The sequence below is a fragment of the Salvia splendens genome, chromosome 9 (assembly GCF_004379255.2).
Source record: "Salvia splendens isolate huo1 chromosome 9, SspV2, whole genome shotgun sequence".
Classification (NCBI taxonomy): domain Eukaryota; kingdom Viridiplantae; phylum Streptophyta; class Magnoliopsida; order Lamiales; family Lamiaceae; genus Salvia; species Salvia splendens.
The window spans coordinates 22,508,254-22,530,307 of NC_056040.1; the positions used below are offsets into that span (position 1 = coordinate 22,508,254).

Here is a 22,054-nt window from a genome sequence, read left to right on the forward strand (position 1 = left end):
TGTAACTGAACCTCATAGATCTGTATATCATGGGAAATAAGATTTTACGTATTTAAATGAGCGAAATTTGGATACGTAAATTTTATCATGAGCGAAATTCAGAAATTAAATAAGCGAAATGACATATTTACCCTCTGCGCCTTTTTTATGAAGGAAAACTAGGTTTGAATCTAGACCACGTGATTTTAAAAATGTGTGGTCCAGATTTAGTTATAGGGTTATTACGAAAATTGTGGTTATCATTATAATGCACCCCTATATATATATGTATATATATATATATATATATATATATATATATAAGTCCATCGTTATATGATCTGTAAATTTATGTTCATTTATCTATAAAAAATGCATAATATATATAGAGTAGATATAACAATTGTCCCGATAAGTGATCAGTTTACGATATTAGGTCGGTCAGATTGATATGTTTGAAAATTGTTCAAGATCCGTTTTTTTCAACCCAACACTACTCAGACCATTGAATATAGCCAAAATTGGAAGGTAAAAACATACTCCCTCCATCCGCCATTAGGAGTCTCGTTGACTTTTTCTGCACTCATTTTATAAAAATGATAATAAATACTCCCTCCGGTCCCCATTAAATGTCTCATATTTGATCGGTGCGGGTTTTAAGAAATTGTTTGACTTTGTGTGGAAAACTTGGTAGAAAAAGTTAGTGGAATGTGGGTTCTACTTTTATATAATACTCCCTCTATCCCACTTTAGGAGTCTCATTTGAGTTCGACACGAGTTCTAAGAAATGTAAAGGAAAATTGGTGAAAAAAAATAGTGGAACGTGGCTTCTACTTTTATATATTAATTTATAATAAAATGTGAGTGGAAAAAGTTAGTGGAATGTGGGGCCTATTACCATTTATGGTATATTTCAACCGGGACTCCTAAAGTGGAACACCCAAAAACGGTAAGCCGGGACTCCTAAAATGGAACGAATGGAGTAATTTTATAATAAAATGTGAGTGAGAATGAGTTAGTGGAATGTGGAGTCCACTACTAAAAATAGTAAAAGTGAAACGAGACATTTATTGGGGACAGTCCAAATAAGGAAATATGGGACATTTAATAGGGATCGAGGGAAATAGTTAAAGTGGAGAAATGACAAAGTAAGAGAGAATAATGTAGAGAAGACTCTTCTCATCCAGACCTTTCATTGATCATGTCATTATTCTCTTCAATTCATGTATAAGACCATGGGAGAGTCCCACAGTCATATACAGTCTCATCATCCATCTAGTCATACATCTACGTTAGGGCATCCACAATAAGAATAGCCCAGCCATAACCCAGCCACAAACAGCACTAAAAATCCTCCTGCCACATCATCAGGACAAGCAAATAGCCCAGCAATAGCCTAGCCACATCACTCAAAATTATATAAAACAAATAATTGACAATCACACAAAATAAGGAATTAAATTTACGACACAGATACGGGAAAATCCAATAATTTTATTTAAATTAAAAAAAAGTACATTTAAAAAAATTACATAATTAAAAAAAAAACTAACGCCGTGCAGTCCTCCGCGCCCACAACTCTTCAATTAAATCCTTTTGGAGTCGAATATGAGCATCCGTTTGGCGCATGTCGGCATGTGCTTGGAGGAGGACGGCTTCATCGTGCGGTACCCCCTTCGTACGTTGGGGGCGGCCATGCCGTGGCTTGGACCGGATTCATTATCGTCGTTGGCCCAACTAGTCATTTGTACACCTTCATCTTCGACAATCTTGTTGTGCATGATAATACAGGCGTACATTATATCAGCAATGCAGTCGATATGCCACAAACGCGTTGGACCCCTAATTGCCACCCATCGAGACTGGACCACACCAAATGCGCGCTCCACGTCCTTGCTCGCCGACTCCTGTCGTTCCGCAAAGTGTGTCTTCCTCTCATTTGATGCGCATCTGATCGTCTTCACAAAGACGGGCCACCTAGGGTATATCCCATCCGCCAAGTAGTAGCTCATATCATGCCGGTTGCCGTTGGCGACAAAACTAATGGCCGGACCGACGCCCTGGCACTACTCGTTGAAAAGGGGCGACGAGTTGAGGTCGCTGTTCGACCCGGCTATCCCAAAATACGCATGCCAAATCCACAGCCGGTAGTCAGCTACGGCCTCGAGGATCATCGTGGGATTCTTTCCCTTGTAGCCGGTCGTGTAGAACCCCTTCCAGGCAGCGGGACGGTTCTTCCATTCCCAATGCATACAATCTATGCTGCCTAACATACCAAGGAGCCCATGCTTCTCCCCTTGCATCTGCATCAGATCCTGGCAGTCTTCGAGGGTAGGGCTTCGAAGGTACTGATCACGAAAAATTTCAATCACGCCCTGACAGAAATACTTCATACATTCAAGGGCAGTCGTCTCACCGATGTGGAGGTACTCGTCCCACATGTCTGCCGCGCCTCCGTAGGCCAACTGTTTGATTGCCGCAGTGCACTTTTGAATAGCTGTGTGGCCGGGTCTGCCAGCCGCATCGTGCCTGAAGCGGAAATGCAGATATCGATGCTCCAAGGCGTTAACAATACGCATAAACAGGGCTCTGCTCATCCTAAAACGGCGCCTGAAAAGGTTGGCGTTGAACCGCGGCTCCTGTGCGAAGTAGTCTTCGTATAGGCGCTGATGTGCAGCTACGTGATCATGATCAATCACTGTTCGGCGGTGGACAACTGGTCGTGGTCGAGGTCGAGGTACCGCCGACTGCAAGTCTCTCTGCATCAGCCGATCAATCTCACGGTTCGTATAGGACTCTAACGCTTCATTCATTCGACGTTCGTACTCCTCAGCATCCCACCACTACTACCACCAGCGTTGTTCATTTCCCGATGTTGATCTTGTACAGAAATTAAGATAGAGAGAATACTCGTTAAAACAAGTGGTGCGAATGAAAATGACGTGCAAATCGCGTATATATAGTGTTTCGAAAAAAAAATCCGCTTTCCGGTCGCTCATCGGTCGGGAGGTTGCAATAGCGCCGAACCGATCGGCGAGCGCCCGGGAATCGGCGTGCCCTCGCCGAAATTCTCGCCGATTTGGCACCGCCGGTTGCAATAGTTCAGCGAGCGGACCGGCGAGCGCCAAAAATCGGCGAGCTAGTGCGCTCGCCGCTATTGTGGATGCTCTTACTAGGTACTACTACTATTCATTATTTTAGCTTCAAATAATTGTAAAATAAAATTCATAACAATATAAATAACAAAATTATTTTATTAAAAATTTATAAAAAGTTAAAGTCCTATAAATTAAAATTTTAAAAAGTAGTACTCTCTCTGTCCCATAATAGATGATACACTTGGGGATTGGCACGAGATTTTAGGTGAAGTTGTTTTGTGTGTTAGGTGGAGAGAGAAAATAATATATTTATATTAATGTAAGAGAGAATTTTTTTCAAAATATGAAATATAACATCTTTTGTGGGATAAACTAAAAAGAAAAGTGTGACATCTATTATAAGACGGGGGGAGTACTACACTTCAGTGCTAGTGCTAGAATACGTTGGCGTGTGTATTTTCGTAACACAACATCCATGTACGTTTCAATAAAGCATCGAAGAATACATTGTCACTGAGAACCAGATCTGTTTTTATAAAAATAAACTCTTTTTATGAGAGAATAGATAAAATGTGATTATATTTAGAGACGCATCCCCCGACCACCAACGTCCGATGAGGATGCTCTGGTGGACCACTAAAATCTAGCTCTAAAATAATGGTGACATCCAATAAGTTTCAAAACTAACACAATACTTTTTTAGTTTGTGATATTAACATTGTGATAAATACCACACCAATTATGATAATTCTCTAGAACTGTATATTAACTAAAATACAAAACATATCAGGCTTATCTGATCAAAGTTATTTTTAGCTTTTTAGTTCCTATTGGTTGGCTCAGTGGGACTGGGTTGGATGTTTAGGTTAGGTTTGATATCTTTATCAATTTTGAAGCTTTACGTACTCGAATCGAAACCATATTTGGTGATAAATACACGTAAACTTTTAAATAAGATCATCTAATAAGGATTGAAAATGTAGTGACAATTTTGTGAATAGAATAGTCCATTTGAATTTAAGGACACCAAAAAGTAGGGGCATAGTGGTCAAAATAGTTATGTCATGATTTATTCGACAATTAACACTATTTTACCTTGTGAAAATTTACTCATCCTTATGGTTGAATTTATCAAGATCTCAACATAATCTAGCAAGTTAAAAAAAATAAGAATAAAGGAATCTTACACATTTCAAGATTCTTCTTAATTTACTTAACCTACTGACATGTGACAACGATAAAATTTCATGTTCATATAATAAATTATTTATTCATGTTACAGTAAATCAACATATGCTACAGCACATGCATTGCTCAAAACTTAGGCTGTGACTGATCAATATTCTCTTGTTTTTAAAATATTACTGCTTCTGTTTCAGTTCTCTGGTCCATAATTAGATAGATGTATAAATGCAGTATAATTTATGTTTTTTTAATTTTCTTTATAGCATAGTGGTCAGTGGAGATTCATAACTTTTCTTATATGTACATTTTTGTAGTAAAAAGGAAAGGATGATGATATCTTATTTGAAAAAACTTTAGGCACATGATCATACATACCATTAGTTGGAAATATATGTGTAAAAGTGTTTATACTTGATTCATGACTTTGAGCTTTAACAGAATGATGATGCATGATTCACGTGACATAACTTTTTGGTCATGTTTATGGGATGGAAATATTTTACTATCACTCGAGTAGTTCATTCATTATTTTTCGTTAAGCATTCCACTAATTCATAATTCAACTTACCGTTTAATCCATGTGACTCAAGATTCTCTTGTCTTTGAAATTATGTGCTAATAAAAAAATTATTTATTCATGTTCAATCTACATTATATAAGTAAGTGAATCATATGATCCATAGATAATTACTCAAGAGGTTGCCGAACTCATCCAACTTTTAAGTGAGTTGTTTCGCTTAGTTATAACGTTACTAGACACGTCTAATTCACTCCATATTAACTACCATCTTATAGTATTTCTTATTTAGATGATCTCTATTAAATATCTTATTTTACTTTTATTAATTTTAATAAATAAACTTTAAATTCAACTAACTTTATCTACTCATAATTATTTATAAAACTAATATTTAAAAGTATTACTCACATTCTATTTACTTTTTTCACCCACTTTAATTTTTTATATAAAGTTAAACATTTTTTAAACTCACACTGATAAAATATAGAATACCAGTTTAATATAACCAATTCAATGTAGAAGCCATTAATTTTGTATGATTTGTTGTACCTGAAATATTTATTCTTGCCTAATATGATTGTAGTAGAGTGGACGAAACAAATGTAATAACTCTGACATCCTTTATAAGTGTTAAAACACAGACTAAGTAATGGTGAGGATTGGTATACTAAAAAGTACTTACTAGGTTTTAAGCTGATAATTGCATGATTTAATCTTATAACTCTTGTGTAGTATATATAATAAGGTATTAGGAAAAGCATGTCTTAAAAAAAACTAAAAATCAATTGAACCGTAGGTTGGTCCATAATCAAACTGCCTAATTTTTCCTCGTTCATAATGACTAGAAAAATTGATTTTATAATCAAATTTCAGTTTTCATTATTGATGAACTTGTTCATCTTGCCACTCATTTTCAACCAAGAACTTATGATTTTTGTCTTAACAATTTAAATTTTTTTAAGTGAAGCAAGACTGGATATATGTTGTTCGATGCAAGTTGCGATTCTCAAGCCTTGTAATTTATGTGTTTTGTTTGTTTGTTTTTATAATTTTTAGTTTATTATTTATTGTGCTTTTATAAATTTTATGGTGAAATGACAAGATATTTCATGTAAAATATTAGTATTATAGAAAAATAACATGGTATGGTTCGATGGTAATCACACTAGCTCAATATTGCGTTAATCGGTACTTACAAAATTAGTCAATTGCGTTAATCGGTACTTACAAAATTTAATACTCTCCCGTCTCAATCAATATCACATCTCACAGCACTACTAGCTCTTATGTTGTTTAATCTTTGAAAAATAAAATATCATGCCAAAAATGGAATGGGGTGAGTAATTATTTTAGTGGAAGGCCTAAAATGAAAAAAATATGACTATTTTTCATGGATGGATATAGTAAAAGTCTATTTTTTTGTCTTACTTTGTCAATTTACATTAAAATCGATACGACCTACTATAAACAGAGTATGCAATGCAAGGAGAGAGTAGTGATTTCAACCTCAATTATTAAATGTGCATAATTTTCTGAATTTGTTTATAAAAAATTGAATGTGAGTTTTAAATTTTATGAGTGTTATATTTATCCGAGCTAAAAAAAAGTGTATGTGATACTCCCGTTTGATAAATGTAATGTGATACACGCTAATACTCTCTCTATCATATAATAGATGTCACACTTTTTTTTTAATTTGTCTCATAAAAGAATTTTCTTTTTTGGAAAAAGTTGTCTCTTACATCAATACATAAAAATATACTTTCTCTTACCATTTAACACGCTTAATAACATCTTCTAAAATCATGGTGTGACGTCTATTATAGAGGGAGTAATTTTTTAAAGAAAACACGGCATTCTCATATCTGAAAACGACACTAAGAGCATGCACAACGGTGGCGCTGCTCCCCGCTTCCGTCGGCGCCGCTGGCAAGGACGGGTCTCGCCGCTGGCACTGCGCTGCTCGATGCATCGAGCAGCGCCGTGCCAGCGAGCAGGACACGTGGCGCGCGGCGATTGGGCAACGGTATAGCAGTTGCCTTTGAATTTTATTTTTTTTAATTAAAAATCAGTTTTTAATTAAAAAAACTGATTAAAAATAAAAAAAAATTCACTTCCCAAAAAAAATATATCCGTTTATTACCGTTTTTACCACTTTTTAAATTTTTATTTATTTTTTCCCCCCAAAAATACACACTTTCATCTATAAATACTCCCACTTTCACACCCAAAAATTCACTTCAAACTACAAAATTCTCATCTTCATTCTCCCATATCCATTTTCATCTTCATTCTCTCATACCCTACAACATAAAAATGTCCGGCCAAGGCGATGACCACCCGCCCTCTCACGGTTGGAACCCCGAATGGTTCGGTTCACAACCGTTTCCTAGTCCGGAAACGGAATATTCAGCCCCTCCTCAAACCCAAAGTTCGGGCGTTCCAGGTGGCTACCGACCATACCCAATCGACGACCAAGGTGCCTCCGAAGGGTGATACGGGTGGACACCGGAGCCTAGGCCGACCGCCCCCTCCCAAACTCCGACTCCTCCTACTCGCGGTGTCCGCACACCGTACACTCCCGCAGAGATGGATAAATTATTCAAGGCGTACTTGGAAATCTCCGAAGATGTGGTGGTTGGCACGAACCAATCCGACAAGCACTTTTGGTGGCGCGTCGCTCGCCGGTACAATGAAAACTGGCCGCTGGGAATGATCGAGCGCAACGAGAGTATGGTGCGCAACGCCATCGGCCGAGCCAACGAAGAAATTGGCAAGTTTAATTGGCTATTTCCTCCAGGAAGATCGGAATGCGGGGAGCGGCCGGAGCGAGGTCGACATCATCACTGCCGCGTTGAGCACCTCCCAATCCATGAACGGCAAGTCGTTCAAGTACCTCAACGTTTGGCAGGACACGCGGACGCACCCGAAGTATATGGGAGGCGTAACATCCTCCTCTAGCGGCTCCTCCAAACGGTCAAGGTCGGTATCCCTATCCGACGCCGGCTCCGAAGAAGTGGCTAGCCAACTCGCCGGAGCTAAATTGGGTAGCCCCGACGCCGGACCGAGCGGTTCCCAACGTCGACCGCAAGGAAGGAAGAAGGCGGCGGCTAACCGCCGTCGCACCGCGACTCCATCTGCCCCCGCTCCCGAACCCGCTCCCTATGCGCCACCTCCACCCCGAACAACTCGCTGTGGATGCTCTTAGGCCAACTCAATATGGCCGACAGGTCAACTATGACCCACACGCAACTTCAAATGCACGAGACCATAATACTGGGTCTCCAAAAACAATTGGGGTTAGTGCCGCCAGATCAGTAGTTTTTTACGGGTAATATTAGCTAATACTTATGTAATTTTTAATTTTTAGGAGTTTAATTATGTAATTTTTAATTTTTAGGAGTTTAATTATGTAATTTTTAATTTTTAGTATTTTAATTATGTAATTTTTAATTTTTAGGATTTTAATTATGTCTTTTTTATTTTATTTGTAATTTGTAATATTTATTGTGGTTTTTTAATGAATTTTAATATTATGGAAATGTTTTTGTTTAATTGAATTTTAAATTGAATTGTGCTCGTCCTTGCGGAAGAGCACAATTGTGGGTGTTGTGCTCTTGCCAGAGAGCAGGCAGGAATAGTGGCGCCGGATCCACAACCGTGCTCGCTGGCAAGAGCACGGTTGTGGATGCTCTAATGGCATAGTGTTGTGTCCTTTATCTTGTCAACAAAGATAAATATATGTTGATGTGGATGTTTTCTTATAAAATGCGATTTTTTATTTATTGATATTGTTATTCTTACATTTACCATTAATATATTTCCTAGCATAGTTTGAATCAGATTCTAATTGAATCATATTCGTGTTTAGTTTTGTTGTGATAACGACACAACACAAACAAGTACTCCATATCAACAACACGAACAAGTGGGAGTTTTGTTGGGTTTAGAAAGACCAAAGAAGTAGCTAGAGACAGCTTTTTGAGTATCAGTCCCTTTAAGCCAATTATCTGTATTGCTAAAATTTGAGGGCAAAGAAGACTGATTTATACTCCTTTGTCCCAATAAATATGAAATACTCCTATTTGCTTTTCAGCACATGATTTTATGTAATGTTGTTTTGTGAGTTAATGAAGAGAGAATAATTGAGTAAGTAAGAGAGGGAAAAAAATAGAGATGATAGTTTTCTATTTAGGAAACGTTTCATTTTTAATAGGACAGAGGGAGTACTGTTTTTGACAGGTTAACAATGTTGGAGCTACTGGGGTAGAAGTTGATGAAGATGGCTAAAAATGTCGACCCCGAAATATGGGTAAGCCATCATATCGCAGCAGCTCTTGACGAACCCCTGTTACATAATTGTTGTTTCTTTCATTTTTCCGGCAATGCAGCTTGCAGGAAAGGCGGTGGACATGATAGAAGACGTTATGAAAACAACCTATGATGCAGCAAAAGAATGCATACATACCAATTACTACTACGGTGCCAAGAACATAACCTTCTTCCTCTGCTGCAGCGCTCCACCTCAGGAGCTCGGGTCGTCAATGTTACTTCCCTGAGGGGAGAATTATGCGTGAGTTGGGACACTGGTGACGATAGTTTGCATAATTTAGTGGATTGCTTTGTTTAATTTGTTGGGAGTTGAGATTCGGAGTGTGTTGTGATGATCCCTGATGAGCGGAGAAGGAAAGAACTCGGAGATATAGACACTCTAACAGAGGATAAAATTGAGAGGATTGTGCAACAGTTTCTGCAGGATGTGCAACGGGAAGCGATTGAAGCCAACGGATGGCAGAAGATGCTACCGGCTTACAGTAACTCGAAGGTAAATGCCTACACCAGACTATTTGGTGTGTGAACTGTATGCACCGTGGTCTGGACACCGATCTCAACTGGCACACGGCACCATTGACGGTCAGTGGCGGACACAGTAAGGAGGGGTGAGGGGCTTAAGCCTTTCCCAAAAGTTTTTTTTTTATGTTTTTCTTCTTCTAAAATTTTAAAAAAAATTCAAAACTTATCAATAGCCCTTCCTAAAATTTTACCACAGAAGAGTAAATTGTCGAATGTTAAATAACAGAAGGGGCTGAAAAAATTGGAAAATCGAAAGTTGCAGAAGATAAAAATGGCCGTCGTAACTTTCCTGAAGAAGACGACTAAAAAGTTAAGTAAGAATATAATATTAATATTATTATAAATAGTTGTAGGCTCATAAATGCTCATTTAGCTTCTATAAAATACTCCTTTAAAATATGACGTGTATGAACACTTTAAAGTTAACCATTATATTTAAAATTTATACAACTATGTACTAATTTTGTGTTAATGTGACAATATTTTTGTTAGAAATACTACTAGTATTTTAATTTATTAGTTTAAGAAATTGGAAACGAACGTGCTAACAAAAACCATTTCTTCATTATTTTAACACAACAAATTTTTGACGATTCACTTTAATTGTATATTTTTCTTTCAGCTCTATTATATAAAAAAATGGTTTTTAACAATTCTTTATATTTATTTTATTATAAAAAATTCATAATAAAAATTAGAGTTCATCGTTTAAATTTATACTCATCATCACATTATTAAATGGTAACATCATTATTTCTATATTATTTTTTCTCTACTTAATTCATATAGTATATAAAATCTTGTACCAAATAAAAATATTCCACTTTAAATAGGATGGAAAGAGTATAAAATTAGTGATTTATTAAAATTGATGATTGCCTATTTGATTTTTATCTTGTAGGTTCAATGCAACTTTATTTAGATAAAATACTCACGCCGCTCGAGAAATATATCACATTTTGTCTTTTTAATACGTCCGCAACTTAAGGCCTGATTCACTTTTTTTTGGATAAGTGAACCCATCACTTTTCTAAATCACTAGATTCATATTTAATTATAAACTTAATATATATAAGTAAGACACATACTACATTTACTTTTTCCACTTAAAGGGCGAGACTTAAAATCTGAATGAATGAAGTTTACCGTGGAGCCGCTGCCAAAATAAATTCTTGCGTCCGCCACTGTTAGACGGTGGAAGAGGGGGCTCGAGGCTACGTCGTGCTGGCTCTACTACCCAATGGAGGTCCCACCGGTTGCTACTTCGACCCAACAAATGTCGCTTGCTTCTAATTTGGGACATATTATTGGTACGGGAGCTCAGTCTAACTTGCAATGCTTTTTGTAACTGGTTTGAGTTCTAATTTTTGGTAACAATATAATTGTAGTCTTTGAACAATAGAGATTATTTTTTTTACTAAAATGTCATTTTTGCCTCACGACTTAATTTTACACATTTTCCGGTCACTTCTTCTCTGGTGCGGCCATCGGCTGGAAACCACAACCATTGGTATTAATTTTGTGGTAGCTATGGAATAATCATACAATGTTGTAGATGCAATTTTTAATGAAGTCATTCATTATTAAAGTTCAGAAGATTTTTCAAATCTTTACCTTCCCATATGATTTTATATTTTATAATCGTACCAAAAGTAATTTTACGAGGACTCAAATGAAATCTCAATTACATATAGGTTCCCACAAATAAAGTATGAAAGAAAAAATGTACTCCACTAATTTATACTCCCCCGTCCCATTTTAGGAGTGCTAGTTGAGTTCGACACGAGTTTTAAGAAATGTAAAATAAAATTGGTGAAAAATGATAATGGAATGTGGGTCATACTTTTTTATATTAATTTTATAATAAAATGTGAGTATAAAAAGGTTAGTGGAATGTGAGGCCTAATACCATTTATGGAATATTCCAACACGAACTCTTAGAGCATTAGCAGTGGGGCGCCCCAAGGGACGCCCTAAAGCCAGCCCTATGCACCATCACATCAACATTTTATCCTCCTAGCCTTCCACCTGCAGTGGGGCGCCCTATAAGCCGCCGTAAAGGCCGCCCTATAGGTTTCCACCTGCAGTGCGGCGCGGCGGGACGAGTTAGAGACGGCTCCATGTCAGACAGACCATACGAATCCGTACTGAATTCGGGATCGTACTGCGTGTTGGAGTCGAATGGCCGATATTCGTCAGGGTCTGTACCCGGCCAACGTGCACCACCCCCAAACATCGGACTATTCGGACTTGGGTATTCACCGGAATCCATTTTATAGTGTAATTTGAGTGTGAAAAAGTGAATGGAAAGGTTACAAATGAAGGTGGGCTATGAAGTATTTATATACATAAATTTTTCGGAATTAAAAAATAAAAAAAAAACAAAAACGCGTTGCATCGTCCGCGCCATCGTCCGTGTCGCCCATAGTGGGCGGACGATGGCGCGGACGATCTATAGGGCGCGGACGATGCATCAGGCATCGTCCGCGAACCCACAGTGGGTGGACGATGGCATGCCCGAGGCATCGGGCGGCCTATCGTCCGCTCCATTGCGGATGCTCTTAAAGTGGTACACCAAAAAATGGTAAACCAGGACTTCTAAAGTAGGACGGAGAGAGTACTAGAATGTACAGTGACATGTTGTTTATTGTTGCGTTATGATGACCCAACCTCCGTCCCATAAAAGATGTCACATTTCCTTTTTTGGAAAAAGTTCTCTCTCACATCATTATACAAAAATATATTTTCTTTATCCACTCAATACAAAAAAAAACAAAAAACCTCATAAAATCTCATATCGTCCCATAAGTATGACATCTTTTGTTGGACGGATGGAGTACAATATATGTAAATTTAATATATATAATCCGAAGAAAGTATAATATGTAAGTGTGGTTTTGAAACTGAAATGATGAAAATGACGGTTGTCATATTCCATCAATTTGCATATAATGAAGTAGATGAAGCTTCGATGTTCCACGATGTGCGGTGTCATTCCGTGGCTCAACGACCTAAGGTTTTTCCGTTCTTTCTTTTTCTTTGTTTCTTCTCCCATTATATAATATTGAATTTACAAAGAAAAATGGAACGTAGTCCATCGCGGTCAACCCTCGTGAGATCACAAACATTCATTTAAAAAAAACAATAGAAAAATAAATTGCATTTGGCAACATCCACAAAACTGATGATAGTGATTTAATTGCCACAATTTTGAAAATCAGAACCTATGATCGGGCTCTGATTCCAATTATTGGAGATATATCAAATATCATCTCATAGGATGATTTTTGAAAATACTTTAATTAATTCCACAAAATAATAGTTAATCTAGAACGTAAGTACAAGCAATAGATCAACAAAAGGATTCTACGCATGCTCCTACAGATTATGAATTGCATATTATTGTCGATCGTCTTTATGTTGAAAAGGCTTACTATTCCCATCATTCCACCAATTAGATTCGACCTTCACATCTAGTCAATCAATTACTGTTAGGCCACCCGCAACACGTTACGTGGGTGGCTCGAATCCCGCCCCTCCGTGATGAGACGGGCGCGGGACGCGTTGAGCGTCCCGTCTCGTCCCCAGCCCGCCGAGACAGTCCGAGCTGTCTCGCCACGCGCGCGGGCGACGTGGCGCCCTCCGGCACGATGCGTGACGCTCACTCGCCGGCTACATTGGCAGCTAGGGAAGAGTTCTTCCAAGAAAGGTTCGACGCCGTCGGCCGTCCCAACCACACGGCGCTGCAGAAATGTACTGCAGCAATCCGTCAGCTTGCGACTGGACAAACGACGGATGTGTACGACGAATACCTCCACATTGGAGAAAGCACTGGGAGAATGTGTTTGATCCAATTCTGCAAAGGCGTCCGGACAGCCTTCACCGATGAATTTCTCCGGAAGGCAAACACGACAGATTGCTAGTTCCTGCTCCACCTTCACGAAGAAGTGTACGGATTCCCCGGGATGCTCGGCAGCGTCGATTGCATGCACTAGCAATGGAAGAATTGCCTTGTGGCGTGGAGGGGGTCATACACGAGCGGCCACAAAGGCACCCACCCCACCGTTATACTCGAGGCCGTTGCAGACTACCAGCTCTGGATCTGGCATGCGTACTTCGGGGTCCCTGGATCGAACAACGACGTAAACGTGCTCCACCAATCCGACCTCTTCGCCTAAGTTTTGAATGGTAAAGCACCGGCCATCAACTTCATCGCTAACAACCGGCGGTATAAAATGAGGTACTATCTTGCCGACGGCATCTACCCGAAGTGGCCAACCTTCGTGAAGACGTGCAGCAGGCCTGTGAACGCAAAGCAGGCTCTTTTTGCTCAGAAGCAGGAGGCTGCTCGCAAGGATGTGGAGAGGGCGTTCGGGGTTCTCCAAGCGCGCTTCAACATTATCAAAGCCCCAGCTCGTACGTGGTTTATGGAGAGTATGGTCGACATCATGTATACGTGCATAATCTTGCACAACATGATTGTCCAAGACGAAGGGCCTGAGGTGGGAAACTGGTTTGATCATGAAGCCCCCGAAAGCTCTACCGCAAGTAGTCCGCCTCCCAGTGGAGTGCATCCGTCTATACATGAACAGTTGTCTATTCGAGCAAGGACACGTGACTCTACCGCCCACGCCCAACTCCAAGATGATCTAATTGAGCAAATTTGGGCAAAATTTGGCAACCGATAGACGTGCATCATCGCCGTTCTTCTGCTTCTTTGAGCTTTAAAGATTTTGAATTTAGTGAGAGCTAGCGGAAGAAATTAAATTATGTATTTTTCATTTTTTAGGATTTTTAATTATGTTTTTTTTTATTTTTTAAAGAATTTTATGTTGTAAATTTATTTTATTTAATGAAATGTGTTTTTATTAATTGAATTTGTTGGAAATAAAAATAAAAAATGAAAATGAATGAATAGTAATTTAAGAGATGATTAAGAGACGAATAAGAGATGGAGGGTTGCAGGTTTTGTCCCTTAGTTAAGAGATGGAGTAAAAAGTACAGTGAGGCCCAAGAATAGTAATTTAAGAGACGGTTAAGGGACGGATAAGAGACAACGTTGCAGATGGTCTTACTCGTGAGTTTGAATATTGTATGGACAATAAACTATTAAACTCTAAATCTAGATGAGTAAAAATATAACAACTTGAAAAGTTTGGAGAACTATGTGGGTTGCTATGTGGAATTCAATCCCAACCCCAGTTATATATTGGTGGGATTGAAAATCCCATTTCCATATAAGAGATGGATCTATCTCATTATATATAGAGAGAGATTTAATCTGCTAAGCGACAGATTTTGAGCGACTTGTGAGCGCCTCCTTTTCTCTTTCATTTTTACATCACTTGCTTGCCGATTTTTTTTACCTTTTTTCCCTATTCTCACATCCATGGCTCCTTCCAAGAACACCAATATCCACTTCCTTCTGATATTTTTTTAAAATTCAGAAATTCATCTTCATACTCTACATCATTCTTTCTCTCAATTGCACAACTGCTCTGAAATTTTCTTTGTAACGACCCAAATTTTTTTAAAATAAAATTTAAAAATAGTTTAAATGCTTTAAATTTATAAATCGATTAATTTATAGATCTTAATTAAAATAAGTTTGTGTGTGGTTTGGTATGGAAATTAGAGAGAATAAAAGAACAGAATAAGAAAAAGTATTGGGAAGGGAGAATGAGATTTTTATCTGTGCAGTCCTAGAATTCACGTGAGAATTCTCCTCCACCGCCCTACTTCATTTTTTTTGTGAAAATCGGGTTTCTAGGCTAGTTTACGTTAAAAATAATGAAAATGTACCCATTTTCTTATCTATTCCATATATGGGAAAAACGCCACCCATATTAGCGTTTTTGTAAGTGAAGACGCCACCCACATTGGCGTTTTTTAAGTGAAGACGCCACCTACATTGGCGTTTTACAAGTTCGAACCGTATGACGCTGTATTGTATTAGAATACAGTATTTGTTAAAAACGCCTTCACCACTGGCGTGTTTCAAGTTAAAAACGCTTCCACATTGGCGTTTTTAAAGAAGAGATGCCAACACCAGTGGCGTGTTTTATTAAAAAACGTCAACCCCAGTGGCATCTTTATCCTCCATAGCTGAAGTATATATTCCTTCATTAATTTGTGTAACATCATTAATCAGAGGAGGCGGCGCATTTAATTTCTCGTAAATTGCCGAGATTCCCTTCACATTAGCCGTTTGCACATCCTCCAATTCAACATGCTGCTGCACAATTTCCATAAAAGAGGGAGGGTAGGTAGCTTTATTCTCGGTACTTAGAGGGAATGAAGAGGATGTAGCCTTTGCATGAAATGCATTCCCATTCCACATGGCAGTAGGCATGGCATTTTTGATAGAGTTGGTGGGAGAATCCTCATGAGTGCAGCCTTGATTTTCGGAACTCTTCACAATTGAAGAGGTAATGCATGCCTTTGCATTTAATGCATGCATACTCCCCATGGAAGCATGCAAGTTGGACTCTACGACGATGCAATTTTAAAAAAAAGCCGTATCCATCTTCTCTGAAAAGGCGACGTCTTCTCCATGAAGCAATGATGCCTCGCCATCTTTCCCTGAATTCACGTAAATCAAATCCTTCCTCAAACGATGAGCTGCTTTGTCAGCCAGAGACCCATTTTAAAAACGCCAATGGCATTGGCGTTTTATACTTTGATATTTCCGTCCCCATTGTTAAAAACACCCATTCTTTATTGACTCGCCACTCACGTTGGCGTGTTTATAATAGACGCCAATCTCATTGGCGTGTTTAATTAAAAACGCCAACCGAGTTGGCGTTTTATACTTGCACTCTTTCCTTCAAAAACGCCAACGCCATAGGCGTTTTTTACCGTAACACGCCAACTTGGTTGGCGTGTTTTAACTTAGCTGTATTTGGAGAAAATAAAGCTAAAATACGACGAAATTATAAAACGCCCACTATGTTGGCATCTTCACTTATAGACACGCCAATGCGGTTGACGTTTTTCCCATATATGGAAGAGATAACAAAATGAGTACATTTACGTTATTTTTAATATAAAGTACCCTATAAACCCGATTTTCCCATTTTTTTTTATCAATTCCCAACTCACAAAATCTCCAAAAATCCATTTTCAAATCCCTAACTCCCAATTCACTTCTTCTTCCCAAATTATTAATTCTCAAATCAAAACTCAACGGCACCTCTTCTCTCTCACGCCGATTTCTTCCATCGCGACTGTCAACCGCCGGCTCTGGAACGACGACGAGCTGGTGTCGTCGCTGCCACTCGGCCAGCTCCGCCGCCTTTACTCCCTGCTACCGGAGCAACATCTGCTTCGAGGGTGGTTCATGGTGTCTGGTCGACGCCGGCCCGTCCCTCTGTCCATCGGCTCGCCGTTGCTTCTCAGTCAGTGCCTCCCTCCGTTCCCTCTCTCGGCTACTACACAGCGGTGCAGTACTGTTGCCCTTCCCGCCATTGCCGCGCTGCTGAGACCTCGCCGGCAGCCTCCGCCGGCGTGTTTGCTGCCGCCACCGCTCGTGAGCCACGCCGCTTCACCGGGCAGTAGCTAATGGTATATCTATTGTGATGTTGAGGGAGCTTTAAGTTTAATTCTAAAAAGACCATGCTTAGGCAAATTGTAGTTTAAGTTTTATTCTTCTACTAATGAAACATGAAAGGTGAGGAAGGAGTGATTACTGATCTCATTTAGTACTTAACATGCTGTTACTTAGAGTTTCCTTTTGTGAAAACTTCTTATGATTTTGAACTCCTAATATGTTGTGCCTACTTATTCTCAAAGTGTTCATGCTTTCATGTTTCTATCATATGAAGGAAAGTGTTACCTCTTGAAGGTAGCTACTGTTCTTGAGTTTTCTGCTCCTAAACTCAAAGTTCACCCACCTACTTTGAAGTTCCTAGTTGCAGTAAAAGGGGAATGGGTGAGATTGTGTTTTTAGCATGAAGGAAATTGTAAATTCCACAAGAAAAATTTCTTTTTTGAGTCGTTGGTTATGGTGGGGATTTTAGGAAGGAAGAGATGAAGTTGTGGGCTTCAGTTTGCTGTTCATTAAAACAATTACTGTGCTCTGTTCTGACAGCATGTTATGAGTCCCGTTTAACCAAGTAAACGACCTCATTTTCTTACCAAATATCAACTGAACATAGTTTTATGTGTGTTCTGCCATGGTACCAAAATTCAGCTTCATCCAAGTTCATATAGATTTATAGTGATTTTTCCAATACAATCTGCCTTGTTCAAGCTGGTTAGGGGAAAAACGATTATAAACTCTAAATGACTAGGAATTTCCAGCTCGAAATTCATCCCTACAAACTACACATGCATGAACTTATTTTGCCACTGATTTTGTAGAGTTTCGACTTCCGAGTCTGTCTGAATGATTTTTCGAAGTTGGTCCATTTTCTGTAAAATCTTGGCACATGATAAAAGTTGAAATGCTTATGCTTTAACCTTATTTTTGGACAAGTGTATGAAGATATGTTTCATAATGTGAAATATATATTGAAGGGTAATCCTATCCTAGGAAATAACAAGGGCAAGGAAAAGGAGCATGAATAAAGTGATTCGTGTGTCAAGGGCGTTTTGGATTTCGAGGTAGTATATTCTACACTAGGTCTTAATTCCTGAATTAAGTCTACGCTATTGCATATAGAATTTTATGTGCTTTTATGTGATTTTTATATGTTATTTATGACGTGAAATACATGAATTTTGAATATGCGATGGCATTGTGAGAATTGAAATTTAATCTGTTTATCTGATATGGTACGGTATGAAAAGAAGATAATGATGTGTTATGTTAGTAATTATTGAAAATAAATATTGATATGAAAATGAGTATATTTGACTGTGTTTATGCCCCGTGCTTGAGTGTGTTCTGTGGGTACAATTGGCATGCCATAGGACAGCAACGCTTCATTTTCTGTGATCACTCGTCTTCTGGATAACCAAAGCGAGGATCGTCTGTTATCTGATGGGCCCATATCTGATCTGTCTGATATGCACCCTAATGGGTGGTCTGATTTTCTGTCTGCACCCCAATGGGTGGTCTGTACGGTGTCCTCTCGAGGACCATGATCGCGTCTGTATCTGATTCTGTTTCTGATCTGGTCCGCGTACCCTAGTTTGTCACTAAGCAATTAATGGGGCTATATGTGTTCTGATATTTGAGAATAATGGTGATTGTTATATGTGTTATGATATGTGATTGTGTGAAACCTCTGTTATAACTCTAATATATCTGGTACATGTTATATGTGTTTGGATATGTGAAAGCTATATTCTTATGTGAAAAACGATATTATGTGATGCTAAATGATTTATTCTGATGCTAATGATCCTCTGATGCAAAAAGAGTGCATCTGACTTTGTTTGATATGATTTGACGTTGTATGAAGTTATGATGTTGCTCGACACTAGCAATTGATAATTGATCATGTTTATTGGTATATTATGAGATTATATGATTATGCCTTCAGTAAGTCCCAAGAAATCAAAGGAGGAAGGTCAGGCTTCAAAAGAGGAAAGGTCAGACTTTTATTGTTGGTTATTTTGATATGTATATGGTTATGAGAATGTTGGCGATCTGTATACGCGTGGTGTATAAATAATATTGTGACATATTCTGTGGTTAACTCGATAATTGGTGATGTGAACTTTACTTTGTGTTCTATCTTATTAGTTAAGAATTTATATGTGATTATGAATCTGGTAAATTCCATGAGATCAAGGAATGATGACCTAAACTTATGATTATGATGTTGGGGGTTTATGATAATTAGATATATGTAAATGGATATGATGAGGTAGGCTTTGGAGTGTTTTCTGGATTAATAATAATGAAAACACATAGGTTGCATACCGTTTACTTAACTCCGGAAATTAGGCTCTAATATTGATTATACTACTGGGCTTGTTGAAGCTCATCCTTTTCTTTTTCCCCTCTGCAGATTAGAGGATCAGACCTAGCTCTTTTATTGTTCAGCTGCATCCAGGTCACTAGCCTAGCCAGTCTTTTGAGTTCGAGTAATTCTTGGATATGTTAGTTGTGGCATGTATAGAAAGTGTAATGTGGTTTGGACGTTTCATTTACTTCGTTATCCAGGTTGTATAAATATATATATAGACTTTTGGGAAACAGGTTTATGGTCCAATTTCAGATGATATATAGCAGTTTTTTTCCGTTTGCCAAGCAAAGGAAAATAATATATCTCTGTATGAAAAAAAGAATCAAAGATTTTTTGTTAAGTAGGGATTCGTACTGAAAGGTGACATCACTTATTCGATTATTAAATTAATCGGGTAAGGGGTGTTACATTCTTTCACTAAGCACTCACAACATAATTGACCACCACTCTAATTTTTCTTCACAACGAGTCAACGACGCCTTCACAAATCCAATTCACCCAAAATTTGGAATTCTCCGGCGACCACCAGTCCTATACCCAATTTTTTTTCTCTTCAAATTTCGAATCTACTATCATTGGGTTTGAATTCGATATCCCAACAATTTCCCCCGATGCAACCTTTTAGCGAATTAGTCAGTAAAAAATCTCAGATTTCATATGGTGAATTAATTACAAAGAAATTAATTACTGTACTAAAAATTGAGAAGACGCCCTTTGGAAAAAGAATGTGAATGGTGATGTATTGTGGAATTTCACTTCGAAAAATAAACGCTGGAGAGAAGTTGTGCGAGTGGTTTTGGAGCGTGATAAAAAATTTAAAGAATTGGGCAAAAATTAGCAGATAAGAAATTTACATCTTTAGGTGAAATATCTAGATAAAGTAAATGGCAATTTCTTCAGTTGCTGTGAAGAATGAGAAATTCAGCGGCTGGAACATTGAAAATACGAAGTCAAAAGTTTTCTAAGAAGAAGGGAGAGAGGCAATTTCTTTAGTTGCTGTGACCTGTGAAGAATGAGAAATTCACTGGAATCATTAAATTGGCTGCCAAAATTGGGAACGTGTGAAGGAGCAAGAAATCGACTAATGTTGAAAAGATACTAAAAGCATGTAAATATGAAAGGGAAAAAGAAGAAAGAGGAAAGGCGCCCATGGCGCTCAAAATCTGTCGTTCAGCTGATCAAATCTCTCTCTCTATATATAGTAGTGATCTATGGCAAGTGCCCATTAACTACATAACTAAAGAATAAATCACAACCACAAAATCAAGGAAATCAAGGCCTAGTATTAATACATGTGATTTTTGAATTTAAGGAGAAATTAGTTCTCTCACTCACAAATTTACTCCACAATAACAAGGCGGGGGTATAATGGTCATTGCATCCAAAATTACGTTATTCAATGACGGGAGCTCAGGTACGTTTCATCTCAGCTTTCCGATTTCTCATTTCAATAGGCTTTATTGACGGTCCAAAAAGTAACGAAGCACCTTACCACAGGTTCTTCTGTCTCGAGTCTCCTTATTCGGATCAAAGGACGTCTCCAATTCCAACGTCCTCGACAAGCATAGAGAGTCGGCAGAAGCAGTCATGTGTGGTTTATTACTGATACGAACCTCTATTATTATTATTTAGTTTAGATATTATAGGGATTTAGCATATCTTTTTCTATATCTTTGTTTTCTTGTTCGTTAAGTTAGTAGCATTATAAATATGATGGATTGTTATCATTTTAGGAATTAATGAATGAAATAGTATTTTGCCATCAATTCAACGTGAGTTATTCTATAAACCCTAGCACGCCGCTGCCCGACGGAGGAGCTCCGCGCACAGCCGCGACTAGATCGCTGCCGATCCTCAAGTAGGACGCCGGAATTGCTTTCGATCGCCGAGCGAGTAAGCCGCCAATCGACCTTAAGGAACCAAGACCTTACCAACTGGTGCTTTCATTGAGAGGTGACCCTCCCACCATCTCGAATCCCGTCGAACAACCTTACTTCGCCAACGCCTGACGGGAAGGATTCCCGCGCGCCGCGTCGAAGTGATTTCATCCTCCGACTTCTATTATCATGTCCTACAACTATCATCGCCAATTCGACCAGAACCATGTGTCACGCAGCTACGCCGGAGTTGGGCGTAGTGCACAATACACCCTGGATCGGCAGCAGCTATTCCGACCACGACGTGCAACCCGCTGGGACCCTCCGGGCAGCCGCGATCCACCGGGTTTTCCGCCCTATGATCAGCCACCACCCAGGTACAGGCGTGAACCCTATGGTCCGCCGCAACCTCACCGAATAGGGTCTGTCCAGACGCGCCACCCCACTTGTTGGGATCCGCCCCGACAACGAACCGATAACTGTTATCCACCACCGTATCGTGATCCAGATATGGCCCCGGATTCATACGTCGAGCCGCGAAACTCCTACGCCCAATATCAGCCGTGGCAGCCTCAATATCACCCTCGTCCAGCCACCAAAGCGGAGGACCCGATTAACGCAAAG

The 22,054-nt window shown here is 38.9% G+C and overlaps 1 long non-coding RNA gene and 1 pseudogene across 2 annotated transcripts; both read left to right on the forward strand.

The window, feature by feature from the left end:
• The first annotated feature begins 7,494 nt into the window (after nt 1–7,494).
• Nucleotides 7,495–10,929, forward strand: LOC121749313 (annotated as a pseudogene).
• Nucleotides 10,930–16,742: 5,813 nt separating this feature from the next.
• Nucleotides 16,743–19,827, forward strand: LOC121749855. Of its 2 annotated transcripts, none has more exons than XR_006039669.1 (2): nt 16,743–17,199; nt 18,154–19,827. It is a non-coding gene; the product is annotated as an uncharacterized LOC121749855 (long non-coding RNA). The 2 variants fall into 2 exon arrangements; XR_006039668.1 differs by having other exon boundaries at nt 18,170–19,827.
• The last annotated feature ends 2,227 nt before the right edge of the window (nt 19,828–22,054 follow it).